This window comes from Podarcis pityusensis, assembly GCF_964106645.2.
Source record: "Podarcis pityusensis genome assembly, chromosome: 3".
NCBI lineage: Eukaryota > Metazoa > Chordata > Lepidosauria > Squamata > Lacertidae > Podarcis > Podarcis pityusensis.
This window is the reverse complement of record NC_138026.1, coordinates 51,710,832-51,735,933: the sequence shown is the minus strand read 5'-3', so window position 1 is coordinate 51,735,933 and position 25,102 is coordinate 51,710,832. Positions and strand designations below refer to the sequence as shown.

The 25,102-nt window shown below is 40.1% G+C and overlaps 1 protein-coding gene across 6 annotated transcripts in view; it reads left to right on the top strand.

The window, feature by feature from the left end:
* The window catches only part of FYN (FYN proto-oncogene, Src family tyrosine kinase), a 117,466-nt gene that overhangs the window by 2,827 nt on the left and 89,537 nt on the right, over nt 1-25,102 (top strand). The window contains exon 2 of one of the 6 annotated variants that reach the window (XM_081000397.1): nt 12,190-12,299. The exons of the other annotated variants lie outside the window; for them this stretch is intronic. The gene's annotated coding sequence lies outside the window, so the exon portion shown is untranslated. The remainder of the gene's footprint in view (nt 1-12,189; nt 12,300-25,102) is intronic. 6 annotated transcript variants of the gene reach the window in all.

Below are 25,102 nucleotides of genomic sequence, written 5' to 3'. Positions count from 1 at the left end.
TTATTGTAGGGAGCACAGTGAAGCACGTGTTGATTCTTAAATTATGTCTGTGCTTTCTTACAGTGAAATCAAAGACAGTAAGATCCAAATTAGACATGGTGGCAGCAACCCCCTGCCCATTTTAGATGTCTGGATCTGCAAACATCTCATGTAATGGGCTTCAGAATACCTATCTTGGCTGAATTGTGCTTATTCTTTTTATAATTAAATTGGTGTAATAAACTGTTGGTTCTAAAATTTGAGGTTGTAAAATATAATTTAATAATTTACAAGCTTTAGGGGCACAGAGCAAGTGAAATGGTAACTTTATTTGAATTACATCATGTTTAAAATGTGGGGTGCAGTATTTTGGGTTGTACATACTGTATAGGATGTTTCTCAGGCTTCATGTTCAAGAAGCAAGAAGGAAAGAACAGAAAGCTGTAGCTGTTCCAGGCACTTTGTCAAATATACTATCTTCAGACTTTTCAGTACCATGCCAGAGGAAATGCTAGCATTATCTGCCTTTGCAACAGTGCCACAGTATTTTATGTGAGACAATTGGGGCAGAGAGCTGTATGTCTCTGCTTTCCTTGCTATTTCAAAGGAATGCCTGGCACTTGCAAGGTGGTGGTGCTCATGTTGGTGCTACTTCATAAGGGTTGCAAGGAGCTGCATATACCATAACACTCATATCCGAAAAACACATACCGAAAATTTGCCTTAGCATTGCTGTTGTGCCATGCAATACTTTCTTTTTCTAGAATAGCAGTGCTAATTATTGTGATTGTTTTGAGCTCCTATCCACTCTGAACTTGACAGCACAGTTCATACAGGTCCTACACTATCTGGTAAAAGTGAATGGGATTACTTTCAGTTGTTGTATCCTGACAATGTGGACTGGGTGTTGCAGGGGTAGGCCATCATGACTTTTAAGATCTAACAGTGAGGGACTGACTGGCTGGATCCAGAGAGTGGTCAGTGCCTCATTGTGGGAAGATACATGGCTGCTGCCTTGAAAGGGACTGTGGTGTGGTCCTTCCTGAAGAGGTTGTCCCTGGATCCCAAGGTATTAGATAACAACCATTCAGTTGCAAATATTTCTTTCCTGGGCAAGGGGATTGAGAGAGTGGTGGCTGGCCTGCTGCAGACATGCATGGATAATGTGTAGGTCCATTTCAGTTTGTATTCACCACTGAAACAGCTTTGGTCATCTTGATTCTTTATCAGAGGACAAACAGTGTTTGGTATCGCTGACCATGATATCCTTGAGTAGTTGTGCAGGTTGGGACTCTGCCTGTGGGGTCATTACCAGAGAGTAGCATTGAGGAGCTTCCGCTCAGCCCCATGACACAAGGAACTTACTTGTCCCCCATGCTATTGAAATTCCTAGGAGGTTCATTTGGGGATCTGGAGCATGGTCTCACTGATTTACTGATGACACTACATTACAAATGAATTAGGAGAGATGGACCAATGTCTGGAAGCAGTGATGGCCTGGATGAGTGCCAGTAAACTGAGAATGAATCCTGACAAGATGGAGGAGCTATGGACAGGTGTTTCTTGGGTCCAAGAATTGGGGGAATTGCCTGTTTTGGAGTGGGTTGTACTTCCCCTGAAAAAACAGGTACATAGTTTGTGGGTACTCATTCATTCCAAGCTGTTGCTAGAAGCCTGAGTGATATCCAACTATGACTGGTTCACTAGTTATGGCCATTCCAGGACTAGGATAGCCCAGCTTCAGCAGTATTAACCTTACAGTTTGGCCTTGTGACCTTATGTGGTGGTATCCTTGAAGACAGTCCTGTAGCTGCAGCTGGTATAGAATCATAGAATCACAGAGTTTAGAATTGTAGAATCATAGAATTGTAGAGTTTAGTCAAGTAGCAGGATGGGCTCAGATGTCACTAATCCTTATAGAATTGCACTCTGTGTCTGTGAGCTACCAGATGTATTTCAATGAGCACTTAAAGGAGTGCTTCTTCTATTGCCTACCAGCTCATGCTCTGAGATCAATGGGGGAAGCACAGCTCATGGTCCAGCCAATGAATATGGGTTGTGGTGTTGTAACATGAAAATGAGTCTTCTCAGTGGTAGTGTGCCAACTGTGGAGTTCTCTTCTTGAAAAAGTGGGTCTGTCTCCTATGTTGACAAGCTTTAGGTATCAACTGATCATGCATTTGTTTGCCTGGGCTTTGAGGACAGAAATGTGTTATGGAGTCCATGGGACAGATTCAACTAACTAGTCATGCCAGCAAAAGCCCACACAAGGACTTCCATTAGTGCAACAGGGCTTCCCCTGCTCCTCCTTCCAGGTGCCTCTCTTGCCACCCCAAGTTGGCTGTGAAGGGAATTGAGAGACCCCTAGAACAACACTGAGGTCAGGGGAGAAAGTAGAATGTTTCATCAGGGAAGCAGAAATACTTGCACTGGTGGAGTGGCCTGCTTAGCAGTACATTAAATTCCTCCCCAACAGTTTTACTATTGATGTTTGCTGCACTGTATCTTTGATTTTAGCTACACAGTTTTAGATGTTTTAATTATTGCTTTGTGTTGGTTATATTTTATTATGCTGCGAACCGCCCTGAACTCCTATGGGAGTAAGGGTGGTATAAAAATACATTGAATAATAATAATAGGAACGGCAGGCTTCCAGCATAGCAATCTACTGTTATGGGTCTGAAAACCCTGAACACAATTCTGTGCTCTGTTGTCTTTGCACAGCGGGACATAGGATTTGAGTTTTTAATCATGTCAGAATAAATGTTCTTGACTGTAGTTCATATGTATGCTTTTGGAAAGAGTTGAGCTGCTGGAAACAGGCATTAACTACGCCTGGAACTGTGTCGTTATAATAATGCGCATCCTTTTCCCATAAGCGACATGGCCTATAGTGGATAATTGTTGCTTTACTGAGCAAATTCCATTTTTGCCTCTGTGAAGCATATATACGTTCAGATGTGCTATTTAAAATTACTGTATTTTTCGCCCTATAGGACGCACTTTTTCCCCTCCAAAAAAGAAGGGGAAATGTGTGTGCGTCCTATGGGGCGAATGCAGGCTTTCGCTGAAGCCTGGAGAGCGAGAGGGGTAGGTGTGCACCGACCCCTCTTGCTCCCCAGGCTTCAAGAAGCTATCCCCCCAGCCCCGCAAGCTCTGAGAGCGATGGCGAAGCTGTACACAACTTTGCCATTGCTCTGGGATCCATTCTGGGGTTGGGGGAAGCTTGGGCTTCCCCTGCCCCCTGCCCCGCAAGCTCCGGGAGCGATGGCGAGGTTGCGCAACCTCGCCTTCACTCCCGGACCCCCAGCCCCGAATTAAAAACGAAGCCAGGACAGCGAGCGGGATCCATCCCACTCGCTGTCATGGCTTCTTTGTTCTTTGGGGCTCGGGGGGGGAATAATTTTTTTCCCCTTTATTTCCCCCCCCCCAAAAAAAAATAAGTGCGTCCTATGGGCCGGTGTGCCCTATAGGGCGAAAAATACGGTAATGTTTGAGCTCACATTGGCATTAGAAAAAACCTAAGTAGTAACAATTTTCTGCTACCCATCTGCAGCAAAATGTTTATTTCTTACCTTCAGTACTGGGCACACAACTCATAACACTTGTAGTAATCTTTGTTACCACTTGATAGAGATGGCATGTTTGCATTCTTTGGAAGCAGTTGTCAGATGGACAAACAGTGGGGCTTTTGAAGTAGGGATTATCTGGTGATTTTTTTTCAGAGGGTGCAAATGCAAGGCATAGCATGTGACAATTTTTGCTTGTGGAGTTTTCCAACAAAGAAAATCACTTCTAAAACAGATACTTCCTATGTATAAAACAGTGAATTTGCAGTTGTGGAATGTGTTAATACGCAACAGTTATCCTGCTTAAGGAGCCTGAGTAATGCTATATATTTATATGTATATGTATATATATATATATATATATAGATATATATATATATGGAGCAGTATGTGAAGATACCATTGAGGCCAACAGCCCTATGGGCTTCATTAGGCATGATATGATTTGCAGTAAATTTATGGTCTAATAAAAATGTGATTGGACAAGTTAAAAACTGTCTAGCCTCTGCAGAAGTATGATTCACATTACAATATTTTTAAGTCATTGCAGTTAGACTAAAACTGCAGGGATCCTATTTCCCCCCAATTTATTATGCATTTTATTTATACATTCTGTTATTTGTTTATTTATTTATTTATTTAGTCACTTTGTTTTTTCCAGGCAAGCCCAAAGCAACTTACAACCAAACAAATAGACAGATACCCCCCTCCCTGAGATAAATTAAAACCAAGAGGAAAAAGAAATACATTAAAAATATCCTGCCCACTTCCATAAGGCCACAGATAGTTAAAGGACAGAGGCCCAGTTACATAGGGGAAAAATTGCATGGCGCGTAAAGATACACAATGATGGCAGCATCATTGTATGGGGAGAGCATTCCACAAACAGGGAGCCACCACAGAAAATGCCCGTTCTCATGTTGCCGCCTTCAGACCTCTCATGGAGAGGGCACATGAAGAAGGGCCTCAAATGATGAGTACGGGGTCCAGATCAGTTCATATTTTTGCAATCTAGGAAACTGTAGGAAGTCTCAGTGAGAGATGTTCAACAAAATTTTGTAGCCTTAATTTGCACTGTTGGTCTTTTTCAGACTAAAGTAGTAAGGTTTGCTTCCCTGTTTAGGGACATTTTAAATATTTGATGTTTTATCGTGTTTTTAATATTCTGTTGGGAGCCACCCAGAGTGGCTGGGGAAACCCAGCCAGATGGACGGAGTATAAATATTATTATTATTATTATTATTATTATTATACATAATGGATGCTGAGTGACTGTTAAATCTCCCTTTAAAATATTGTTTTATAGTTATATTTTAGTAGTTCTGCTGGTAGGGCAAGCACAACAAGAAAGAAGAGCTGAAAATAATGCAAGCAAAATTAATAAGGCATAATTCTGTGTGTGTGTGTGTGTGTGTGTGTATCCCCATGCAAATAACTGAATGCTGATGAATGTTGCAGTGAAACTCACATTTGGAAAATCCATGCATTATTTCATGATTTGGGAAGAACTGCTCCAGCATTATTAACTTTCAATTTGATAGGAATTCAAATTGTGTGCTTCTATGTGCTTAGGGTGCAATTTGTGTTTGCCTCTTTATCATTGAAACTGAACCCTTCTGCTGAGATAGTTTGTCCAGCCAACTCAATATTGTCCACTCTGATTGGCAGCAGCTCTCTTAACGCAGACTTCCACACTCTAGTACCTTCTAAATATTTTGAACTAGTAAGTAGTCCCAGCAGTCCCAGCCAGCATAGCTAGTTGTCTAATGGGAGTTGTAGTCCAAAACATCTGGAGGGCATTCGGTTGGTCAATGCTGCTCTAATATATGACAAGGTGTTTTCAGCGCTGCTACTTGGAGGTCACCTTTTTGGTGTCGACATTCTGTTTTTTTAAAAACACGTAAAATGTATTGAATCCTAGAGAAAGAACAGCATTAAGCATACTCAGCATGCCTGCTTGTAATCAGATTTTTCCTATACGGTGACATGACTTGGTGACTTCACATATCAGCAATGCAGAATGATGCTGTATTACAACATGAGCATTTGCTCTTTGGAAATTCATTCCACATAAAGCAAAATAATTGCATCATATATGATAGTCTGTCTGTGACTGAGCAGCTGAAACTCTTGAATCCCCACCCCGTTAGAGTAGTTTAAGTAATTTTTTCTAAATCCCTTCATCGTGGTGTGGTGTGCAAAGAGAGAAGGGAACACTAGCATTACTATGGAGCCTCTGTGTTTAATGAATGCATCTCAGGAGTCAGCTGTTCTTCTTTTAGGGCTTGCACACGTATTACATTTTGGAAGTTCTTGCTCAGTGGAAAGGACTTGCATTCTTATAGACCAGGCTACAAATTCTAGTTAAGAGACACAGGGAAAATAAGAGGAAAACCAGGCATGACCACAGGAAAAGAAGTTTGTGATTGTGTTTTCAGAAAATGCAGAGAATTTTATCCTTTAGATTTAGAGGAGGGTTTTTGGTTGTTTTTGTCTTTAGCTGGCATCTGAAATTGGAAAGCTAAATAAACTTTCCTGCCTTACCCTTTAAAAAAACCTGCTGATGATCAGAGTTGCAGACTAAGGCTGCAATCCTGTGCACACTTATCTGGGAGCACGTTCTATGGAACAAATACAGCTTTCTTCTGAGTAAAAGTGCATATGATTACACTCTACAATTGCCTTGTTTAGGCCTGACAATTTCACTTAGATTCAAGACTACTTCCTACCTGGGTATGGAATCCTTGGTTTAATAAACAGGCATCTTGTTGATTTAGTTGAGAATGATGCATGTGTGTGTTAAATCCCCACTTTTGCTCATTAAATGTGTACAGACAGCATCAAGAAAGAATTGAGCCACTTTTAGATATAGTTCACTGGAAAAAGTGGCAATTTCAATGTGTATGAGCTGTTCCCAACTAATAGGAAGTTTATGCATTTTGTACTTGAGAAAGATATACATTTATAAAATGTAAAGTGAGAAATTACCTTCAGCTGGCATCTTATTTCAGAGATGCTACAGGATACCAGCAGATTGCAGAGCCTTTCCTAGAACTTTAGTGACTTCAACTTTGCTCCTGAACCTAAGATGCAGCACATTTCTCCAGTCTTCAGCTTTTTTCTTGTAGTCACTTCCTGAACAAATAATCTAGAGTTCAGAGAAAGGAAATGAGGACAGTGGAGGCTGATGGGGCAACATGCCTCAAGGACTGAGCAAAAAAATAAATAAAAAATTACCTATTTTCTTTCTGGAGCATCTAGAATTTTCCTTCTCATGGGCTGGGATATAAAGCACTCCATGAGGCATGAGACACCATTGCGAGAAGAGTTGTTTGATGACAACTACCCATCATGCATGGAAATGCTTTGTTCATGTGCTTCAATGGATCACAGATATGGTGTACTGGATAATGTGAAATTGTACACAGTAAAGCTTGTAGTTTATAGTGAATGGGATTTATTCGTGTTCATTAATTTATCTTAAAAAATGTCCTCTCACATTTTCTCTCTGGCTTTAGTATCCTGTGGTTTGAATTCTGAAAGTTAATCAATAGGTAGGTGCCTAAACCTGGACTTGGGAGACTCTGGTCTCTTCCAGCTCTGTGATTCTGCGGTAATCATTGTGAACCCATGAGTGGGTGGTTAGTTTGTAAGAAATGGATGGAATGGGCTTCAGAATTCTGGTAAATGTCAGGCTCAAAGGATTTCTTTTATGTTTTGTGAACAGTCACTGGAATGTGTTGTCTTTTTCTAGGTTAACTGTTCTAAAATGCTTGGAAGCACTACCAATACCACTTTGTCCTTTCAGCTCAGGGTGACTTAATAGCAATTTCCTTGCCAATATTCTGGGCAATGAAGGGGGCCAGAAGCAAACCAAGGGACACCTGATACCTTTTCATTCTTCCCAGCAAGCACTTTCATCTCTCCCCCAAATGATTTTTCCCCCTTTCCTTTTTGTGTCTAGGTAATTACTTTAGAGAGAGCCTTCAGTCTATTAATATGGCTTCAAGATGGAAACCATCGTTCTGTTTAGCAGCCATTATTCTGATAGATGATTTCACACACATACCCTTCAGAACAAGCAACACAAAACACTACTTTCAGGGGAAATCTTAACTTTGCCTTGAGGCATTTAGTCCATCTTACACCCCAAATATATACAATCACTCATTTCTTCGTGAGCTTGTATATCTTCTACACATGAAATATGTTTAGTTGTGGCTTCAGAGGATTTGATAGTAATGCTTCTGCTGTTGCAAATTGAGCTTATGTATTTTCCCTCTAGCCTTAATTTTGAATAACTGTACTTATTCATTTATTTAAGATATTTTTATGTTCTTTTCGATCTGTAAACCAATTCCAAAACAGGTAAAGGTTGAAGGGTTTGAAAAAACAAAAACAAAAAACACCTCCAGCAAATAACTAAAAACAAGAAAATCAGCAAATTAAAAAAAAAAAAAAGCCCTAGAAATTTAAAATCAGGGAATAAAATCAATTCATATACAAACTTGGGTTCTGTCCATAAAGCCAGTTAAAATGCCTGGTGAATAAAATAACTTGACCTGCTGTCTGAAACTTGGGAGTGAAGGTGGCATGTGAGTCTCTAGGGTATTCATAAGGGGGCCATCACCACCTGCCTCATTTCCGAATGTAAGGGAACACAAAGAAGGGTCTCTTATGACATCAAAACACAGAGTACATAGTTAAATGGTACAATTTGGTCCCACAACATGTAGCAATGGCTATCAACTTAAATAGCTTTAAAGGGGGATTCTGTTAATTTATTGGGTATGGGAGGGATAAAGCTGTCAATGACTATCATATTTAGTGATTATGTACTACCTCCAGTGGCAGAAGAAATATGTTTCTGAATATCGGTTGCTGAGGAACATGAGTGGGGAGAGTGCTGTAGCACTCAGGTCTAGTTTGTGGGCTTCGTATAGGCATCTAATTGGCCATTGTGAGATTAGATGGACATGTGTTCTAATCCAGTAGGGTTCTTCTTCTTATGCTCTTACGTCTCATTTCTTGTGGTGTTCATGCAGGTATCTGGGTCCCATTCCGTATATGGTTGTTAAGGCTTTTGAAACTCATGATGCCCAGAATTATGGCTGCAAACAAATAAGTCAATAGAGCTGTTTCTGGAGGCTGTTTCTGTCATCTAGTCATTACATTCTGCACCAGCTGAAGTTTCCAAGGCAGCATCACAAAATTAAACTATGGGATTTGCTCTCATAAGATGTGGAAATGGCTGACATTTTAGGTGGCTTTAAATGGGCATTAGACAAATTAATAGAGGATATAGCTATCAATGGCTACTAGTCATGGTGGCTAAATGCATTCCACAGGATCAACAGCAGGAAGCCTCTTGTGCTGCAGAACAAGAACAGGAGAGGACTATTGCCTTGATGTCCTGCTTGTGTGCTTCCCAGAGGGATCTGGTTGGCCACAGTGGGAAGCAGAATGCTGGACTAGATAAGGTTCTGCTTTTCTAATGCTCATCTAAAGTTAAATGTAACCTTGTTCCTAGTATAAACAGCCTGCTGTTTGTGTATTTTCAGAAGGCAAACCCTTGTTATATGTGCTGAGAATCACTTTGTACACTGGACCATTAAAAAAAACAAATCCAGAAGATGGCAACAATATTACTGAACATTTTGTTTACTATACTGCAATCCACCAAAAGTGTTGAGCATTAACATATATTCTCCTATTCTATGTACCCTACTCTGAATTTAGTACCTGAGTACAGTGGTACCTGTACAGTGGTACAGTGGTACAGAGTACAGTGGTACCTGTACAGAGGTACAGGGTTACATATGCTTCAGGTTACATATGCTTCAGGTTACCGACTCCATTAACCCAGAAATATTACCTCGGGTTAAGAACTTTGCTTCAGGATGAGAACAGAAATTGTGCGGCGGCAGCAGCAGGAGGCCCCATTAGCTAAAGTGGTGCTTCAGGTTAAGAACAGTTTCAGGTTAAGAACAGACCTCCGGAACGAATTAAGTACTTAACCCGAGGTACCACTGTATATATTTTTTACAGATTATGATCAGACATTCTCCCTTGCTTTTGCTTTCAATGGAGGAGTCTCACTTGCCCATGTGAGGCTACATCTCAGGTTCACAGCTATTGTTCTTAAAAATATTTTACTTCTTTGTTTGCAAGTATTTTTTAGTTTAAATAATAGCTTTCAATTTGGAGATGAGGGGTTTATTAAATGAAAAGAGGACTCTGGGGTGGAAATGAATGGAACTGTTTTGCTGTATAGTGAAGTGACAGCCCCTAAGGTGCACTAAATTTTATCTATACAGCTCACTGCATTTTGATAGTTGCAATTATAAGCAGAGGCGGAAGATAAAGAGGGTTACCTTTTTTACAGTGACAGATGAAGATTATAAATCAAAACATATTGGTCTGAATGAATGATAAGTCAGTAGATTTTAGTTCAGAGGTAAGGAACTTGTAACCCCCGGAACTTGTAGTTCTGGATCATCTAGGTTTTAGAGCTTCTCTCCTCCTGTTTTGCCTGGTGCTTTCCTTCATCTCCTTTGTTGTATACTGGAGAAGGGTAGGAGGAATCTTCACTATTTTTATCTATTATATACAGTACTGTATTTTGGAAGGTTGTTTGTATGTTTGTCCTCTATGGGTTCAGCCACATCTCAAGATATAAATCACCAAACTTGGCATGACGGTTCCTGAGGTGGGGCAGCGGACTTTGTCACTATTTGGATGCCAGGTGCCATTTTAAATCAAGATGGCAGACCAAAGTACCAGTCTCGTGTGACTTCATCCATTTTTGGCATAGGTTCAGCTGCCTCTTCACTGAACTTGGCTTGAGGGTTCCTGAGATGAGGGTGGCAGTCTTTGCAGACATTTGGATGCTGGTCACCATTTTGAATCAAGATAGTGGACCAAAACATAACTTTACCTGATTTTTGGTATGATGTATCCAAATTCACAAATTACACTATCCATTTAAAAATCACAATATTTATTGCTTTCTAAAAATTCCCAGGCATCACCAAGCACTCCTCACTAGTTGTCTATATATGGCTGGGGCAGCGTGTGTATTTGTGTGCAGAAAAGTAAAATCTGTTTCTTATATGGACTGTTGACAGATTTTAATGAGATTAAGATTTGACTTACTGTTTGAGAACAGCAGTGAATAAATACTACTAACAAAGTCTCAGTTATTAAAAGCTCTTGCATGTCTGCGTGTTAGCCATGTGGCTGTTACAAATTAGTGAACATACATTTTAAAAAAGTTTTTCATTCCTAATTGCATTAAAAAAAAAATTTCAGAGTTTTGTTTATTCACACTGCTGTTGAACCTATAAATCCAGCTGTGTCACTGTGTCCACTCTGTGCTGGGCCTCAACTAATATTATTGAGGATGCAAATTATATGGAGTTGTTCTATGGACAGCAGCCAAAATAGAAACTGTTTTGAAATTCCTATAGTTGCTTCCCATAGGAGAGACCAAGGAGCCAACATATGGCAGCAACTTGTACATGTCACTGTTGTGACCTGTATAATTTTAAACTAGTGACCCTGAAGGATCTTGATGTTATGTATCTTGGATTCCTCTGATCTCCTGTTCATTTGCATGTTACACACTACTGTCTGCATTGCAGACCTTAAGAAAATGTCAGATTGTAAAATCCCATGAGTAACTTTAAGGGTTTGACCTAAATCCTTGCAGCAAGTAGAAACTTAATTAAGCTAGACAGCTGCACTCTTGGCCCCAGTGATTTTGCCAAATATTGCAAATTCTGCAAATATTGTCTCATCTTGCCTTTAGATGTGCCATTTATGTAGCTGCTACATAAAAACATTTAAAATGTTCTTGTAACATACTTGCTTCCAGTGATTTCCGAAAGTCTTTTTGGGTCTAATGCATTGTAATACAATTCATTTTATGACTACATGCCCATTTTTTGGTGTGAAAATATAATGATTTATATATATGTATAATTGACTGGCATCCTGTGGCGCCAGAGAAAAAGACTTGCCAATCTCAAGAGTGTCATCTGATTCCTAGTTTTGCAAGCTGCTGTGATCTCTTCACAATATTAAAAATTAAAGCAAGGCAACGTTAGGATGTTTACAAAAGGCTTGGTATTTTGGTTGTGGATTCCAAGGGTTCTGCTTATAAGGAAAGAGACCTAGATGCAAAAAAGAAACCTTTTAGAAAGAAGTCATAGGAGGAGGAAGAAGTTTCTTGTCTGATTTGCAATTCAGTGAATAGATTGAGTATTCATTAGTTTCTGGCATTGTTCACCTACGCTGAAGTTACTGGCAAGCTAAAATCTGGAGTGGAATCTCTTTTACTAACATATGAGCATGAATGTCAAGTGAGCAAAATAAATTGTATAGGTTAAGAGAATATAGGAGGAAACATGCTTTGCCGTCATACTTTAAAACATCACATGCTGAGTAGTAAAAACAGCAGATAATAAGAGGATTTGTTGCTGAGTTTGTTTTTTTCAGTGGCTGCTGTGACATTTAAATATGGAGCAGAATATGTAGCAATGGATTTCTAGCTCATCTTGTATGATGGCATATAAACACTTTGATATATTTAAAAACTGGTTCATATGAGAATGAAAACAAAATCTTCTTGTCCTCAAAGAAAACAGCAGAAACTTCTTGACTTGGCTTTGACACAAAGCGACGTTTGCATGAGAGCCCCAGCTGCTGCCTGAGATGAGCTACTGCTGTATTATTTCATTCAATATGCAGGTATGTATTTCATGTTCTTAATGAAATTGTGAAACCTTGTAAAAAGACACTGTTAGGCCTTGACCCCTTAAAAGCACTATCTAAGTTGTTTACTAGAACCAGCTGAGAAATTCTTCAGATGGACCTGGTTGGGGTATTTGGGAACCTGGGTATCTGAGAATACAAGTTAACCAACCACTGAATGTTGAAAAGTTTTGCATTTTTTATTTTTAGGTTATTTTATTTCTCTTCCTTGATAGCCTTCCCCAGATTTAACAAGAAACATGGCAAGAAAGTGCCGAAACATGCCGTCTTCTTTAACAATTTTTTTCTTTTACATAGGTTATTATGTGCCACCAAAAAACTTCTTTTCTCCTCTATTCTGTTATTGGTAGGGTCAGGAAATAGTATTTCGTTAGCCTTGACATTTGTAACTCTGTATGATTTTTGAGTTTCATAAATGTTAAGGGCATTGGGTTCCTTTGCAGGTTCAGAACTTGAGCGGCACTGGTAGGTGTGAATATTATTTCAGAGTCAGACACTTGTGAACACTAATTCTGAAATCTTGATTTGTAGTGTTCCTGCTTTCAGAGAGGAAAGGTTGGGGAAACAGAGGAGAGATCTTTCTCCTGAATTTATTGCCTAGAGGATAAAAGGAACCTGGGGAGATCAGTGCTGTGTCCAAATTGCTCTCCAGACATGGTAAGAGCATAAGAAGAGCCCATCTGGCTCAGCATCCTGTTTTCACAGTAGCCACTGTGAGTTTTCTCTCCATGTTGATGTTTAGTCCAATTTAGCACTAAAGAACAGGTTTTCCCTGGGAAAGAAGCAGGGCAAGGGGGAAATCCACGTAGACTCTTGCTCTGGGAAACCCCAAGAGCAGATTTAGGGGCACTTGCGGGGAGAAGGATGTTCCATCATGCAAGGCGAAATCCTTGTACTGACAGAATGTTCGCCATAGCGCTACACTGAATGCAATGTAGGGTATCCAAACATAAATTCAAGTATGCAAAATTGTGGGGTGGGGTGGGGTCATAAGGATATGGCTAAACACCTTAATGCTGCCCCCTTTCTGTGTGTGCCTTAATGCAGATTAAATAAATAAATATCACATGCAGGAGTGTGTTTTGTTTTTTTTAAATGGGCAAGTCTTTTTCAGCTGTTTCATTGGGACTGCATGATCCCCAACTGCAGCAGTTAATACTGAAGACAAAGTTCCCACTGGCTTGCGCTGATTTAAAAAATAAAAAAGGATATGGGAACACTGTTATTTTGTTACTAGTTTGAACAAAAATTCCCAGGGAAAAAGATAAAAATATGTGGGGTGCTTCCCATGGGGTTCATAGTTGTCTTGTGCAATTAAACAAGTAAGATCTCATGCTATATATTTTGCATGTGGTGAAGTCATTAGGTTTCTTATTTGAAGTGCTTAAAAATAATAAAAAGAGACCTTTGTTATACAAGAATTATTATGTATGGTGTGCCCATTTCAATGCACTTAAAATAAAAAGATCTATTTAACTTGCAGCATTGTAAATCCATTGGGGTGATTAGAAATGTTTTTAAAATACAACTAAAATTAAGAGCAAAACCAGCAGCCCTATATCTTGCTAAGCCATCTGTTTGCTGTTTTCTCCAACCACATTTTCCAATGTTCAACTGCTTTCTATATTATACTTGTCAGTTTTGGTGTGGAAGGGAGCAAAATGGCGAAAAGCTTTAATGTATTTTCTGAGTGGGAAAGTGTGCCGTTTTGTGTGTGTGACGCTGCTGGAAGTCTTCTGTGGAATTTTGCTCTGCTGAATGTTTTATTGGCAGATCAGTATTAATTGACTTAATATTGTCAGATTTGTTCTCAGAATGCCTGTTCTTCCTTCTGCTCCTAAACTTAAACATCATTGGAATTTTTTTTTAAAACCCTATTGAGGTTCATGTGATATACAGTGAAAAGAAGGAAAGCGTATCCATGAATATTTAACATTTTTATCATGAGAAAGAGAACTTCAAGAACCCCGCTTCATAGGGATAAATAGCTTGCATTTTGCCACAGAGGTTTTCATTCTTGGGGAGCTACAACTTTGCTTATTCATAGTGGATCAGTCTCATCAATTCCTTATCTTAAAGACTATCAGACAGAATCCAAGTTCCAAAAGTAGAAGAGCAGCAGTAGGATAGGACTGATATCTTCTTGGCATAGGAGCCAATTTCTAGGGGCCGTGGGGGCTTTGGCCCCCATAATAAAATATTTGAGGGGGCTTGGGCCCCTGCAAAGTTGATGGGCATTCCCATTCAAATGGTGTGCGTGCACCGTGTCATGTGATTGATTATGCAGGGTGGGGCTTAACTAGGCAATGTACTGGAATTCTTTGATTTGGTACATAACATTGGCCTGGTTCTCGCAGCATGGTGAGCCAAAGTATGGCTTAGCAAAGCTCCACAAATGTGTGGGGTCCTGGCAAAAAGCTTGCAGTCACTTTGCCAAGTTAACAGATCACAGTTAGCAAGGAGAAAGCTTAACCACAAGTCCCAGTTTGGATGACACGCGAAGCCAAATCTTGACTTCGTTCAAAGTGGTACAATGGTAAAAAGGACTGGGAGGAAGCAAAGAGGTTGTGAGCTTCACTCTGGGAGCCCACACATTCATGCCATCTCTCTGCACTATATTTTGGCCTACTCTGTCATGTGAACCAGCCCATAATATTTTGGTGATGGTTGCGTAATTTCAGCTATGACCCGAAAACTATTCCTTTTTAAAGCAGCCAACTGATGTTAGTGAAGATGCTATTTTCAGCCTGATCTATAGTGATGGGGTAAACTATCCTGATCAAGCTCAAAAACCAAGATATATTACTCTACTCAGAAAATTGCTCATTTTATTCTCACCCAATTATCAATCAAATCAGATTATATGATATTCCTAAATATGTCCTTGGGAGCACGATAATGTTTTGTTTCCTTCTTCAGCTACTTTCCGTCACCTTAACTTTTTTGCAGATCTTAGGACCAGCAGGTCTCTCCCTCCCTTCCACACCCCTCTGATACATGGCAGGTTGTTATAGCCATGCTGAAAATGCATTTTTCCTCATGCAGCTGGCATCTGTCAGGGTGGAAGGGAGGACTTAAAATCTTTACTGGCTTGGATTTTAATCCAAACCAGAGACATTGCAGGGCTATGATGCTTGCCCCATATTTGAGATGATGATTGCAAGCCACCAAAATTAATGTATCTGAGCAAGGAAATGTGTAATTTGGCAACTTGACTACTCATCTGAATCTGTCTCTATGTTCAGTTTTGCTCCTAGTCTCAAACCCACTGATTAAATGGGGAGTAATACTGATTTTAATCTGTCATTGAAGCTTTAGTAAAGCTATCAATTAAATCGATTGAAAATTGTAGCCCTGCAGAAAATTAATTCAAAAGTTTATTATTACTAGTGGGCAAAAGGCCAAAGCAGAATATTAGCACAGACTTATAATCTTCACAATAAAGTTGCCTAGTACATATTAATGCTGTAGTTATAAAAAGAACACTTAATTATAAGAACAATCATTTCTTTTTATAAAAACACATTTTAAAAGACTGTTCCATAGGTCAGAAAACAGCTTACTTAAGCCCATACATATTTATGGATAAAATTATCAGTATTGAACACCCTTGAAATTCATAGGTCCCATGTATGAGAAGGTTAATGCATAAGTTTATATGAGATATTATATTCAACATCAGGCCTCTTCTTTCTTTTTCAGAGGAACCATAGGCTAAATCCTGCAAATTATAATGTTAGTCTGATTAGTTGGCATGTGTTCATTTCTGTTTTTGGCACAAGTGGATGTCCCATGTGCTAACATGATCAGCGATAAAATGGGTCAGAAAGAGAAGATGAGTATATTTCTCTGTGCCAGGGCAGACTTCCTGCTCCAGAGTTGTGCAGGAAAATCTTCACTTCTTTAAAACAACAACAATAGCAACAACAGACACAGACCAATATGGCAGAAGAAGAAGGCACATGCACACTGCCCTTGGGCTGAAAAGATACTTGCATTCCTGAGGTCCCAGTTCCCCCTCCTAATCTTTCCAACCACGAGGCAACATGCTGCCATTTAACTTACAAGAATGCCAGCAAAGGGGAAACTACTGTGAATTGTGCATAGGTACCTGCATATCTTCCAGTACTGATTTCTTTGCACACAAGACTTCCAACCCCAAGAGTGTCAAGCCTTTTAAAAAAATCATGGCTTCTTTCAGCCTTGGCCAACCTTCTTGAGGCAACACCTCACTCTTGCACTCGCACAGAGGCACACGGCCACTGAACTGGAGGTTTGCCACCTCTGCTTTTAAACTGTAAAGGAGGCATTATCCCAACGTAGCACAGCCCTCTGTGACTGGTGGCTTCAGTGGGTGAAAGGGAGAGAAAACAAGCTACTTCTCTCCCTCCTTGCTCCTACCATGAGCCAGTGCCACTGCAGCAACTTCAAAAGATGAACCTGGTTTTTCTGCCTCCAGTCATAAAGCCAAAGACAAGCCAGGTGTAGTTTCTTGGAGGGTCTTGAGCCTGTCACTTCCCAGATGGGGCACATGGAGACCAGAAATACCTACCCGCAGAGCTGGGTGTTTGGAGCCAAGCCCAGGGAGACCCACCCCAGTCCTTATACCTTGGCTAGGTGCTGCCCTGTTGAGCAGAGGGAATGCAATGGTTATCCTAGCTAGGTTGTAGAAGTTCCACATATGGAAACATGTTTCTTTGCATGGATTTTCCTTTGTTTAATTAGGCATGCATCATTGATCAGAGTGCTGCTCAGTTATTTGCACTACATTGTTTTCACTGGAGTGAGCATTTGGGCCTTATCCAAATGTGCATCCACATGCTCATTCCACTGAAAACAATCCACTGCAAATCGTCATCAGCCACTGCCACTCCAAGTTAGTGTCTCTTAATTGTCTAAAACTGGAATTGGAAATAAGCTTCCAGCAGTGAAACACGTTTGTGAATTTTTTTGTGTAACACAGAAAACAGCAATCCTGTCACATACTGGGATTGCATAAACATTCTTTTTTTACTTAATCTGGATAGCCTTGGGACAATGTAATCAAAATGTTGACAATTCTAGTCCTTTAATTTGTACTTTTGGCAGGACCTTCACATATTCAGCGTCACCTACTTCGACTGCAGCTAAAATGCGGTTTAAGGCAGCATGACAAACTCATTCTGTACTATCTTTAAAGTGGTTGCAGAGATGTGAATGCAGAATAAATCAAATCAGATCTCTTATCTGGGTCTGCATAAAGCATACTAATGCCTTTGCAGAGCTAACTGCTTTAAGTTTAGTGGTCTTCAAACATTTTTTCCAAGTTGTTGTTGAATTAAAACTGTGATGTAGCTACTGGAGGATTCTAATGCGTTATATATTGGTAAAGGACAGTCAAGTTTGAGTGAATTTAAAGAGTGTAGTGCAGGATAGTTGAGATATTTTCAGTGGATTTGCAACGCAATCCTGTACTTAGAAGTAAGCCTGAGCTATATCTAGGGATTGATTCCCAGGTAAGGGTGAGTAGGGTTGCAGCCTAAATGTCTGTAGGAGCAGCTTGTGAAGAAGAGATTATTTAATTCTATGATTCTAATGGAAAATGTATGGAAAGCAGTAAGATTGGTGGTATCAGGGTCTCTGAAAGATCTTGCTCAAAAAGGCGGCCCAGGCATTCATGTTGCATCCATCTCTTTGTATGAGATAAAAATTGTGTTTGCATTACAGTTGCTACAATTTTATTTAGTTAGTTTTCTTCCTTCCTGCCAAATGGTCAAGATTTATATCAGCATAGGTGAAATAAATTTATGGAAATCCATATATTGAAACTTTCAACAGGAACCCCAATAGTGAATGTCACAAAGGAACTGGCTTTTCTCCTCCCCATGTAAACTGATGGGTGTTCTTTTGATCCTCTACATCTTGTTGTTTGTTTGTTTGTTTGTTTGTTTGTTGTGCAAGCATGCCAAATCCATTTTAATTTAACAACCTGAATTTCAAGTATGTTTTTGAATACCACCTGCTAGTCTGGAAGAGCCTTTGGACTACAGACTATGCTGGTAGACTCTGCATGGGAGATACTCAACCTTGTTAGTCAGTAAGGAATTAAGGAATCTCCAACACTGGGCAAAGAATGTCTTTGTTTGGGACCCATCTCCTGACCTGAATACTATTTCATATCTGCTTCGCGCCAGCATCGTAGAAATGCTGCAGAGTAGACAGGACTGATGTAATTTCTAATGAAAGGACGCAGCTAGATGAGACGAAAATAGAGGAAAGAGGATAAGATTTGTTAAAGGCTACATGGGAATGCAGTAGAATCTAGCTGACCCAGCAGTGTGTAGAAAATGTGAGGTCTAGGAAAATCTTGGCAAAAGTATATTTTGCTTTAAGGAAAAATCTGTAGGCAGAATATTGTGCTAATTTGGTTGATGTAGAGGATAAGGCTGATGCAAGCGTGACAAGAGGCATTTAAGACAGGAGTATACAAGACAAAAGACAGATTTCACATGCTTAAAAGGGCTTTTGAGGTTCTTTCCCACTGTTGTTTTGCATGTGTGAAAGACAAAAATGAAGCATTAATTGATGTACAGTACTGTATAATGCTATTAAATTGATTGCTGGCCATATAAGATAGATTTACAATCACGTTTCATTCTGTATTTTTCATGTGTGTTGCTGTTGAGCAGATTTTTTTCAAAATCTGCAATAGTTTTAGCGATCCACCAACTATTTTCCATAGAGCTTGGCTTACTTGGGAATATGTTTTTTAGCATTTTAATCTCTCCTCACTATGTCGCTTTGGTTACTGTTAAGGGGTTCAGCTCCTTTACCCAATTCTGCTTCCTTTTCTATGATTGTGTCAGCATCTTCCAAACCTTTCTTTCTTCTTTGATCAAACCAATAACGTCAGGAAAAAGCCTTGTCTATTTCGTCGTTGTTTTCCAAAAGGGCATGTATAATTTTATGTTGTTGTTTAAAAACCAACAGCTGATAAGATAACTTTCGATTTCACCAGGGCTTTCCATGGTGTTGTCAGCTTCACAGGAAACTGGAAGGGAAGAGAGAATGAGTAAATATTCGAATGAAGTGTGGGTAGGAAGGAGTAGTGCAAAAATGTGAGTTAAACACTTTCTTGACAGTCACCAACAATGACATGATGGGATTCTATTTGCATCAAGTTGCAGGAGAGTATGGACCAGTACACCGGATAGGCAAACAAGGAAAGTGTTACCTTCCACACACTATCAAGAGGGGAGGGTGGCAGTAACAATAGCCAAAGCAGGATATTGGATAATCCACAGGAATAGTGGATGGGGTGAAGCAGGGAGAATTTCCTGAATAGCAATTTAACTGCTTGAAAATGCAGGTGTGATTTGGGCTAGAGGCACATAGAGCTATGCACTCCTGAGAGAAGGACAAAAGGAGAAGGACAAATCAGTGACAGTTAGTGTAGGGGGGAAATACCGTAATCAGAGGTGGAGTGGTAAATACTAGTCAGTTCATTTCAGTTTGTAAACTGATAGTGAGACTTAAAGGTTTTAAGGATTGGAACAATGGTAATGAGTGTAGTGGCAGAGAGAGAAAGCTTTAGGACATCCATTCTCAAGGTATTTGGCATGAGTGGAGGCTAGCAAAAGAGGTTATATAGTAACTAGACTAAGCAGCAGAATATGGCAGTGGCTTGGATGTGCACAGAAGGAACAGAGAAGGAAAGTGCAGAGTTGAGTCATTGTTTAGCTCAGTATTCTTCTGCAGAGTGCATCAAGAGGTTGATGAAAGTATATTCAAACATTTTATCCTTGTTGCAAAAGACAACAATTGCTGCCCTTATTTTTTCCCCTTGGAAAAAAAAAAGCCTGCATTCATAGTGGAGTGTGTGTTTTTCAAATGTGTATACAATACAATACACACACACATACACAGTAAATTTGCTCAGTATTTCTAAATCTGCTTGCAGCTTAAAGTGCAAACAATTCCCGATATTTTTAAGATAAGCATTTTCAGAACGTGGCTGGCATATTCATTGGTCTGCATTAAACGAGGCTTGTGGCTTCCAGCTCACAAAAACAAAAAACAAAACAAAAAAACGTGATGGCTGCAGCTCACATAAATAGGATCACTTGTCCCCCTCAGCTGAGATGCTAAAGGGTGAATAGTCATAAAAACTGAATAAGCTTTTCTTTTCCATTTCCTAATGAAGCCACATGGTTAAGCAGTGTGTGGGAAGCTTGCCTATACCACAACTGTTCAGTTCATAAACGAATTATTCAAAGCTAGTACTCTTTGGCAACTGTCAGGAGCAATAAAATATTAGGTACACAAAATTTATTTCTTTTAAAACGTTAAAACTATCTGGGTGCTAATGTGGTGGGTGCTTCATGCCTGAGGGCCAGGGATTAATGAATTTGGGTGAGGACTGTAGCTTAGTGCCTCTGTCCCAGTGCTGACCTCCTGCATACTTGGATGACATTATAGAGGTCTACCATTGGGCAGCTACTGATGTCTCAGTGTCCTTAGAGGGCAACACTGCTGCCACTGAACAGAGGAAGCTGGTGGGCAGATGACCCATCTGATGGGATACTGCTGAGGCTTCTCAAAACTAGAACCAGCTATGCTGTCCACTATAACCCCTAAATGATCTCTGGAACCTACTTTGTTTATACTGCAGCCGCATTCTCCATGTTATTATAATTTTGAAAGTAACTACCATTAACCTTTCTATGCTGTCTTACATAGTGCTGGGATCCCTTGGAATAGTGTCAGACTGGGGCTATATCTCCCATAATCTCGTTTGCTTACAAGTAGAAAAGCTGTGGAAGATATCATGCAGATGACTTCTTGTTTTGTTCCAATAGTAATAATAATTTATTAAATTTCTATACCACCCTTTATCTGAGATCACAGTGGTTTACAATATAAAAACACAACAATGCATAACATAGTAACAAACAAAAACAATAACACCCCCTGCCACAGTTTAAAAGGCCATTGATTGTTTAATTAGCCAAAGTCCTGGAAGATGAAGAATGTTTTTGCCTGGTGCCTAAAAATATGTAATGACAGCACCAGGCAAGCCTCGCTGGGGAGAGCATTTCACAAATGGTGAGCCACCACAGAAGAGGCCCTCTGGACCTTATGTGGAGGAGACGCACAAAGAAGGGCCTCAGATGATGATCACACGGTCCAGGTTGGTTCATATGGGGAGAGGCAGTTATTGAAGTATTGTGGTTTAAGGGTACGAGCTATTTAAGGCTTTATAGGTCAAAACAAAGCCCCTAACTACCATTAATTTAATTTTAAAACAAAAATTAATTTGTGTTTGTGGGGTTTGTTTGTTTTTTAGTGATAAATCTATTAATTTGTTTTGCAATGGCTGCTGAGAGGACATGTTTTCCTCTACAGCTAGAAAGAGTGTGGAACTTTGGGCTTTTGGTTCATTTTATTTTGAAACCTTTCCGATAGAAGAATTATAGTCTTGTTTTTTCCTTAGCATTGCTGCCGCCTTGTTTGTTTAGGAAGGGCCATAGCTCAGAGGTGGAACATTTGCTTTACATGCAGGAAGTTTCCAAGCTCAATCCCTGGTCTCTCTAGGATGGGCTGGGAAAGACCCCCGCCTAAAAACCTGAATTTATATAGATAGAATTTGTATAGATAGTCTGACTTAGTATATATTCCTACATCTGGTAAAATGAATCTTTAAACAGTTTAACACCAGCCACTAATACAAAACTCCCATTTGGACATAAAAGTGTATGTCATTAATTTGCATTAACTGTCCTCTGCTAGGAAATGGCTTATCCTAATTTCTGCTCACCTTCTGCATGTAACAGGCTTTCACTACCCAAATATTTTATGGTGTATTTAAATACAGTGGTACCTTGGTTTACAAACTTAATCTGTTCCAGAAGTCCGTTCTTAAACCAAAGCATTCTTAAACCAAGGCTTGCTTTCCCATAGCAGCGGGGGACTCAATTTACAAATGGAACCCACCCAACAGGAAGCGAAACATGTTCTTATTCCAAGGCAGAGTTCACAAACCAAAACACCTACTTCCAGGTTTGCAGCATTCTTAATCCAAGTTGTTCATAAACTAAGCTGTTCTTAAACCAAGCTACCACTGTAGTTATTTTCTTATCAGTGTTGTAGTGTTGCTGAACTGGCAGCAGCTCTCAGCACCCTTCTGGCTCCCCCCCCCCCATCCTACCAATCAGACTTATGATTTGGTATCTGACAAATAGATAAGATACGAGGGAAGGAACTGATATATCAGTTAGTTAGTGGTATTACTAAAGCACTGGCACCAAGTATCCTGTCAGTCATCATGGGGTTTCCTCAAATGTAGTTCTTGGAAGCAATTGGAAGGCATTTCTTCTGAGGTAGTAGGTTACAGAGAACCATAACTAGCCTGTTAATTTCTCCTTCCTCTGAGCTTTCTGATGGTACTTCCCTAGTCCAGATAAGCAAAGCTTTTAAGGAGAAGGTGGGCAGACATACGTGAGTTCATTTGCCCAGAGACGTATGCAGCCTTATATATGTGGAAGAACAACAAAATTGTATTGTGGCTTAAAAGAATCTTAAAAGCGGACAAATTTATTATGGTATATGCCTTAATGGACTAAAGTCCATTTCATGCTTTTGCAGGTTATAATGGCCTTGATAAAAATAGTTCAGCCAGTGATGGAAACTGTGAACAGAAGACGAGGGAAACTCAGCAGGCAGCAATTGCATCCAGTAGTAGACTACAATGCTCTGGTGTCAGTTTTTCTGAGGAGAGGCTTTGTAAAAAGGAAAATAGCTATTCTACTTCAGTGATAGCATTTGTTGCTTTCTGTTTGGCTTTCCTTACTTTTGAATCAGGAAAAACCTCCAAAGAAGCCCTGTGAGGGTAGGAGAAGCCTCCAGAAGTCTGTGCTTTATAAAGAATAACATGAAAGATTAAAAATAAAAAGGAAGTGAAACATTTTGAATTCCAGCAGTGCCACTGAAAAAGAAGTGAGGATAGTGCAAACTGGCAGAAGTTAGGGGAGGGTTTATGGGCCCACAGCAAAACTGAAATAGGAGGCTGGGTGGGTCATTCACAACAGTTCCCCCCACCCCATAAGTGAATGAATCCACAGATTGAAATGAGCTTCCTAGCGTAAGGGTGGGTCCTTGTCACTACTTCTCTTCCTTCCTCACCCCCAGCAACCCTGGGCAATGGAGAGGGAGAGCATCAGAATGAGCTTTTAGATGCTAAAGTAAGGAACAGATACTGCAAAAGCCCAGAAGGAGATGTAATGCAAAAAGCTAAGGAAAGCCAAGCAGCAAGAGATCATCAAGTCCTGTGCCCTCAGCTACTCCTGTGACATGAATATGTCCAAAGTCATACTCCTCAAATGGAAGAGAATTTGGGTGAAGGCACTGAACAATGTTCTTTTAAAACATTTTGGTGGCAAAAGGCAGAGACACAGAAAACCCTATTTTTGTAACTTCTCCTTAGGCTTTATTTATACAGGCATGATCTTACCTGGGCAAAGTCTTCACATATGCCTGATTACATTTAAATGCAGTTACCATGTGTGCTTTCCCTTTCATGTGTAATGTCATCATCCTAACAAAACCAGGCCATGATCACTGGCATGCTACATTTACAAATGAATTGGGCAGCATACATGGCAGGTACATTTTAATGTGACTGAGCACACATATGAAGTATACGTGTTTAAGGACTTTCACCATGGCCCACTATCTTCTGGATTAAGCAGGTCTTGGTAAGTAACTCTTGGTAAGCGTTGTCTTGAAGTAGCTCTAACTATCAGTTTCCTATCAGTCCTGGGGCAAAAAGATTCATTTCATGGGCTTTGATTAGTTGAGTCTGTTCATTTTTAACAATCACATACCATTTCTTCAGTGCTGTTCTACCCTCCCCCCATGGCAAACACCTCTGCAGCATCTGCATTGCTTCTGAATAGTGTGTTAAGGGATGACTGACACTGTGGGTTAAACCACAGAGCCTAGGACTTGCTGATCAGAAGGTCGGCGGTTCAAATTCCCACGATGGGGTGAGCTCCTGTTGCTCGTCCCTGCTCCTGCCAACCTAGCAGTTTGAAAGCACGTCAAAGTGCAAGTAGATAAATAGGTACCGCTCCAGCGGGAAGGTAAACGGCATTTCCGTGCGCTGCTCTGATTCGCCAGAAGAGGCTTTGTCATGCTGGCTACATGACCCGGAAGCTGTTTGCGGACAAACGCTGGCTCCCTCGGCCAATAAAGCGAGATGAGCGCTGCAACCCCAGAGTCGGCCACGACTGGACCTAATGGTCAGGGGTCCCTTTACCTTTACCTTACCATGTCAATGGGTTTGTTATTCCATCTTCTTGGATGAAAATAGTGAAAATATTTGGAGTTTGCAAGCTGCCTAGAGTTTTTAAGTAGAAAAAAAACCTGGAGGGTGACTTGAACTAAGTGGGAAATGTTGCAACCCATGATGTGTTAATAATTCCTGTGGTGGTATGTTCTATAGACATGGAATGATTATCAGGCTACACAGTCAAGACTTAACACTGATTGTCGGCATTTTTGTTGTGCTGGAAGAACAAATGAGTCACGCAAAGAACTCAGTCTTGAGATAATCTGAGATATTCTGTTAACTTTTGAGGATTAGCTTCTCCTTGGTCGAAAGGGCAATTTGGGTTACTTTTCACATTTTAGTTCTCAGTGGGAAGTTTGCTTTAACCCCCATTTACCTCTTCAAGGGGTTTTTGGATGGGAAAGCACATTATATTTTAATGAACTAATAAAAAACAATTTTCCTATGCTTT